Source organism: Protopterus annectens, chromosome 4.part1 (assembly GCF_019279795.1).
Source record: "Protopterus annectens isolate FY-2018-M chromosome 4.part1, PAN1.0, whole genome shotgun sequence".
In the NCBI taxonomy this organism is placed as follows: domain Eukaryota; kingdom Metazoa; phylum Chordata; order Ceratodontiformes; family Protopteridae; genus Protopterus; species Protopterus annectens.
In genome coordinates, this window is record NC_056734.1 from 1,003,239,656 (window position 1) to 1,003,246,958 (window position 7,303).

Below are 7,303 nucleotides of genomic sequence, written 5' to 3' on the forward strand. Positions count from 1 at the left end.
CGCATTTCACATTTACTAAACAAAGCAACAGTCTTGCAATGAAAACAGACTTAGCATTAAAACTTCTCTGCTTTTGATACTCACATTGATGGAAACAGCATTGAAACCCACATTCAAAGAGAATGCATCTGGGCAGTGGCAGGTTAAGTTTACCTTTGGGCGTTTCAAAGCATATCAAATGCACACATTTTAGGCCCATGCAAAAGTATGGTGATTCATGTTCCTGATGGGAGATAGGAAATTCACCCGGGGATCACTTCTGTGGCTATGCTTGACAGTGGCACAGGAAAATAATTTTCTTGGGTGGCGAAAGCCAGGGTACCTTTGGTTAGGCTTATATAGGCCCAATAGCCTAGTACCTACCTATGAAACTATAATTGAATTATATCCCTTGTACAGCACCTGCACCACCTGTTAGAGTGTATTTTAAATTTACAGTTTTGAACATTTTCCAGTAAGCAGTGAAACAATTCAAAACATATGAACCAGTAATGACAAACTGCCTAGTTCAGAACATTTCAAACATAAAAGGCCACTCAAACTTCTATCATTATAATCCACCAATATTACTCCATATGCACAATCTCTGCAGTCTGCAGAAGTCATCTGAATTCCACATTACAAAGATCTGAAACTAATGAAGAGATTGTTGCTATAAACCATACATTTCAGTGTTTCATCTATAAATGTAGTGCCCATTGCCCTAGAAGAATAAATTGCCTATGTTACATTAAAAGAAATGGTATGCTGGTATATTGCAACAGGGAATATGTAACAAGCTGAAAACTAGGTTCATAGTTACTAGGCACCAAAGGGACATACTCAGGACAGGACTGCAGCACCCCATCCCCTTAAAATACACATTTACATGCTGTGGGAGTAGAAGCTACAGCCCTCTGTAGCAAGATGCAAGTATGCTACCTGCTGTGCTACTAACACTGCTTTAAAATTCTATACTACAATGATACCATTTGCTAAACAAAAGAGTTGCACATTTGTACAAACCTAGCATGATGATCAGCAGTAAACTTATCTTCCCTTGAAGCTCTCAATTCCTTGAAAATAAATTCCACCTGCTAACTCTAAGTAGGTCATTTCAGACACACACACACAGACTAGAAATATAAAGCAGAAATCTGGACACTGAAAATCTGTACATTTGACAAGTATGACACACATAAATCTCCCTACCTACCTTGTAGTACCTCCTTAGAAAGTGGATAGAGCAAATATTTTGGGTTTCTATCATCGTGACAGGAATGTACTGCATTCCTAAATCAAAGTATGATTAAAAGTTCACAAAATCAGTACGGTGTCATCAATCTTTGATGTCTGCCAAAGTGCTCTTCAGAGTACCTGCAATGAATGTGCACTGCCCAGTAATGACTCCTCAGTCCTCCTGCAATTGGTATGGAGTTACATTCATTGGTAACATGTCTAAATACGAATGTATATTCTTTTTTAATAAGACCCATTGCTCCTACTACTACTGGAACTGCCTGGGTATCTTTCTTCCACACTGCTCTCATTTCTGCCTGCAAATCCTGATATAGTAGGAGTTTGACTTTGTGTCTCTCTGTACATAACACACTGTAGTCAGTGGGTGTGTAGAGTTCAATGATCAATGCTACTTTTGTCTTCTTCTCTTGGACCACTAATATCTGGTTTTCTAGCATCTGTCTTTTGAGCTGTTGGTAATTGAGGATGATCCCATGTGATGTAGGCGTTAGCATTTTCTATTATGCTTAAATTGCAGCTTATGTTTCCAGTGTTTTTAAGCCACTTCAGTACCATAATGTTTGCACAATGCCCAGTACAACAGTCTTGCCACATTATTATGCTTGTCAGTATACACTGTCCTTCTACCGTATGTTGCAACCATTAACAAGGTGTTCAACTTCAACCGTTTCCAGTTCTGTTTTACAAAACTTACATTTGTCCATTTCTCCCACATGTGCAATGGACATTGTAAACTAATGTGTACATGATAGTCCACTATCTTGTGCCGCCAATATTGACCTTTCCTCTCTTAGTTCGAATTGACCATTCCTGCTTTTGTTCCTGATTAGCATGAGGTTTTTCCAGAAGTGTTCTATACTTGCAACTATATTTATGCATTTTCCACGTTTTTTCATCTTCTCAATTGGTCCATCACCGACCTTGTATTCTTTTGCTTCTTGGTACATTCAGTTGCTGCCCTATTTTTATCTACTTCTATTTGATTTCCATTTCTGCTTGATGCCGATATGCTTCTGCAAGCCTAAGCAGGGAAAAGCAGAGAAGTCATGTATCTTAGATTTATTCTCATTTTTCAAAATGTTCACTACATTTGTGAGGTCAGCAGATGTGTGGAGTCCCATGACTGCAGATCTGTACATGTAATCAATTTCAAAGGAGGAATATCCCTTCTTCAGAATGTGGAAAACGTATAATCTTGGTATGCACTGATTTTTTATAAATCATTTGGTGAGTAAGAAGCATCCTTGTTTTCCTATATAATCTATGCAACACTGAGGTCAGTCAAACACACAAAATTAATTTAGGACAGGAAGAACAAATTGGTTTATAGCTTGGATTGTGTTCCTAGATGTAAATGCTGTTTTCAGGATTCATTTAAGTCATCCAAAGTATTCCTTAGTAATTTTGATTTTCATTTGCTCATGTTTTATTGTTGATTGTTTTATCAGTTCCCATTCCCAAATATTTGTACTCTTGCTGAAGTTGTTTTATATCACATTCTTGTACCAAACTGATGTTTTCTTGGTGCTGCAGTTTTCCTGCTTTAAAGGTTTGTTTTGCACATTTATCAAGACTAAATGACACTCTCTTATATCGTCTGACTTGCAGTTGTGCTTTCAGTTCCTCCTCTGAGCTGTACAGTTTTAAATCATTGACAAAGAGAAGATGAGAGGTCTTTACACACTGTTGCTTTCTAGGATCCAAATTATAGGGCAAAACAGAGTAGCAGCAGTAACAGAGTCACCCTGGAGTATTCCCCATTGAAGTTTTTCCCTGAAATAATAATTTGTCCTTCATCATGGCTTAATTGCAAAGTGCTCTACCACTGTTTCATGGTCACTGTCATGTAATCAATCAGTGTAAAGTGTATGTTATACATTTTAAAGTGCTCTTTTATACATTAATGTGTGATACTATCAAATGTTTTTGTAGTCAATCCATGTTGTACTTATTCTTGCCTGTTTTACAATTCTCCACTATGACTTTAACAATAAATGATTTTTTATTCCATATGACTTTCTTTTATTGCTCTTTTGTTCTATTGCCATAACTGAGCTTTCTTCTAAATGACTATAAACTCAGTCAGCATAAATTCCAGTGTACAGTTTATACAGTGTCAGGAGGCAAGTTATTGGCCTATAATTTTCAGGGACGTTTGCAGGTTCAGGCTTAAGTAGGAGCATTTTTTCTTATTAGTTAGGTTGGTGTCTGTTCCGGGTGTGCATATAAACGGTTTACTCATGGCTTTATCTGCTAGTGATCTTGATTCTTGCCTTACTGAGATTGTCATTCCTAATGTGGTCTATTTCAATGAGACTGTTGATATGTTGTTCAACCTTTACCAAGTTGAACAGATTGCAACATCTGGGCAATGGGCTCAGAACTGTTGAGTAATTTGCAATAATGGAATGAGAAATAAGAAATATGCATGAAGAGCAAGCATGGAGTAAAATACTGCAAGTGCATTTTGTCTGGTTCACTGACAGCGATCTTTTGAAGATCATCCAGGCAGTCAAATATTTTATCAAACTTCTGACTAAACACATGAATGGATTTATATTTCTCGGTCCATCATGTCTCCACAGAAGAGGTATATTTGGTACCAATGCTCATCATTTTGGACTGTCACAGAAAAAAAAATTAATCTTGATAACGTCAACAGCACTATATATTTCAGGACCATCATTCAGATCACACTGACTATCCACTGTGCTGTGCTTCTCAGACTAAACCTTGTAAAGGCTGCTTTTGGATACTTTTCACGAATCTTTGCTTGAACACTGGATGCTTGCCATTATGAAACAGCCATCATAGCCTTGTCCGAGTAACTTGTCCAAGTCTAGGCCGTACTTTGTATCAAATGTCATTGTCAATGAATGCATAGTCTGTGCATCTTTCACAAAAATGTGAACAAAACCAATAGTTATTCTAATCATGTTTCAAAACTTTCAGTATGTTGAGTCTTGAGAGGTCAGATGTGTGCATCCCAGGATTGCAGATCTGTACATGTAATCAGTTTCAAGGAGGCCCGTCCCTCCTTCAGAAGGGGGTATATATAATGTTGGTATGCACTCATTTTTTTTATAAATCATTTGGAGAGCATGAAGCATCCTTTTTGTTTTCCTGTTTAATCTATCCAACACGTTTTGGGGCCAATCATCTCACGACTGTAATTTGGGAGAGGAAGAACAAATTGAGTTTCAGCGTGAATTTTGTTCTTAGAAGTCAATGCTGTTTTCAGGATTAATTTAAGTTTTCCAAAATACTCTTTACCAAGTTTTATTTGCATTTGTTCATGCTTTATTGATCCTTAATCTATTGTCAAATAGTTATATACTCCCTCTTGCTCAAGTTTTTTCTTATCACATTCTTGTCCCAAATTGTTTTCTTGATGCTGCAATTGTCCTGCTTTGAAGGTTGCTTTTGCACATGTATCAAGACCAAATGGTCATGTCATTCTGTTATCATCTGAAAATGTTTTGACAACTTGTCGTTGTGCTTTCAGGTCTTCCTATGATTAGCTCTACAGTTTTGCATCAATTGACAAAGAGAAGATGAGAGGTCTTTACACCGTTTGTTTCTAGGAGCCAAATTATAGGGCAAGAAAGAATAGCAGTGGTGTCACTGACAGTCACCCCAGAATTCCCCCCATTTAATTTTTATCCCTGGAATAATAATTTGTCCTTTATCATAGCTTAATTGCAAAGAGGTCTGCCACTGTTTCCTCATCAACATCACTGTAATGAAGTCGATCAGTGTAAAGTGTATGTTACATTTTTAAGCACTCTTGTCCTTGAATGTGTGGGATACTATCAGATTCTTTTTTTGAAGTTAGTCCATGCCCTACTTAGATTCTCGCCTCTTTTACAGTAAACTAGTATGACTTTAACAAATGATCCTTTGTTCCATATGACCTTCTGTATTGCCCATTTGTTCTACTGCCATAATTGAGTTTTCTTCTAAATGACTATAAACTCTGTTAGCATCAGTTCCAGTGCAGAGTTTATACATCGTCAGAAGAAACCAGGCAAGTTACTGGTTTAGGGTAGCATGCAAGTTCACTGTTAAGTAGAAGCATTGTTTTTCCTCCTCTTAGTTCGGTTGGTGCCTGTTTGGGGTGCGTATATACATAGTTATTACTCGTGGATAAATCTTCGTGCAACGATGTTAATACTTTTAGGAAGATGTTACGTACTGCATCTGAGCCTGGGGTTTTCCAATTATAGGATTTGACTTTGTGTTAATCTCTGGCTGTTAAGTCATCCCATTTCATATCTTGTCCCTTTAAACTTGTTATTATTTTACTTCTATCCATTTAGCATCTTTGTTATGTTGCACATGATCTTCGTAAGTACTTCTCCAAAATGTATCTTTTTGTCAGTTCCTTTTACCTCATTTCCAAATTCTCTAAAAAATTGTTGGGTCATCAATAAATTGCTTATTTTGTACTTTTCCCTTATATTTATTTGTGTATCTTCTAATTTATTCTTCCTGTGCTGAGATTTTTACTTTATTTGCGATAGTACATGATACATCCTAAGCTGTTCTAATACTGCGCACTACCTTTATCACATCTATCTTTGTAAATATTTTTGTAAATCTGTTCCCTCTTCTGTGACACGGTGACAACCCCTGTCTCAATTGCTTTATAGATATTTGTTTCCATCATGTCATTAACTTTCTCACCTTCTTTTCTCTCACTACCCTGTATTCTTATGGCTCAAAAGCGTTATCAGTTATCAAATTAGCTTCATAGTAATATAGCCTGTTTACGTCTGTTATATTGCATGAATCTCTATGGACAGTCCTAATTACTTGTTTCACTTGTTTTATCAAACAAACTTTCTGGGTTTTACTGACCTTCTGAAGTCTGTTTTCATAATTTATCTTAATAATGTCTCTCTCTACCCAATCAAGCAACTCTTAGCTCATTTTCTTCTAAACTGAGGACACATTTTTTGTTTTCTATTTGCAGTGAGCATTCTATACAAAGTTCTATAGCATCTTCCTGTTTCACACTGTTTCATCCCATGTCATCCATTGCTCTGACATAAGGGAACTCATTGGCCTATCAGTATCACTCCTCAACATTGACTGCACACTTTCCACAGTTACAGTTTCCTGTTCCTTCTGTTGCTGCCCAGCTTCAAGTGAACACTTATACGGGTTTCCTGTGAAAATTACTAATATATTCATATGGCATTGGCATGTGTGACCAATTGTTTCCCGTTCCATTGGTTTCCACTTAATTGGATATCCATCGATTTATCATGTTATGATTTGTGATGCTTTCTGAATTAGATTTTCTACACTGAATCATTCACTTTGCAGGTACTCCATAACCTCAGTTTCTACTAGTATAACTTTTCCGCTACTGTCTCCTTTTCTACTTTTTCTATTTGTCTTTGTATTTTCTCTGTTGTCAAGTTTTCGATCTCCAGATTCCTTTGTCTGTATGTGTCTTCAAATATCATTGCTGCTGTTCTTTTTGTATTGATTAGTTTTGCTTTCTCCTTTGCATAGAAATCACACTATATTAAATCTCTTTTCTTTCCCATGTCCATATTTGTTGTTCAGATGTCTCTTGATCTTCCTGTTTCTCCTTACTTTGGGAACTCATTACATCATGCTGTGAGGTAACCTGTGTTGTGTGTTACACCTACACCAAATCCTTCACTTTCCAGGCACTCCATAACTTATACTTCTGTTTTGCTTTTTTAATTCTACTTTATTAATCTTATTTTCTACATTCCCTCTGTGACTTGTGAAATGTTGCATATCTGGATGCCTTTGCCTGTATTTCTCGTTGAGTATCTTTGGGGCTGCCTTCTTTATACTGATTAATTTGGCTTTCCCCTTTGCATGAATATTGCACCATATCAAATCTTTTTCCCCATGTCTATATTTCTTTTTTTACACTTTACAAAAGTTCTAGGTTTTGTTATTTATATATTCATACCTCCTCGGATGCTCCTTTTTTCAAACGGATCAAAGTTTCTTGGTCTATACATACAGTTTTTCATGCATCTGTTGTAATTAAGACACATTTTTATTTGAAGTTTCT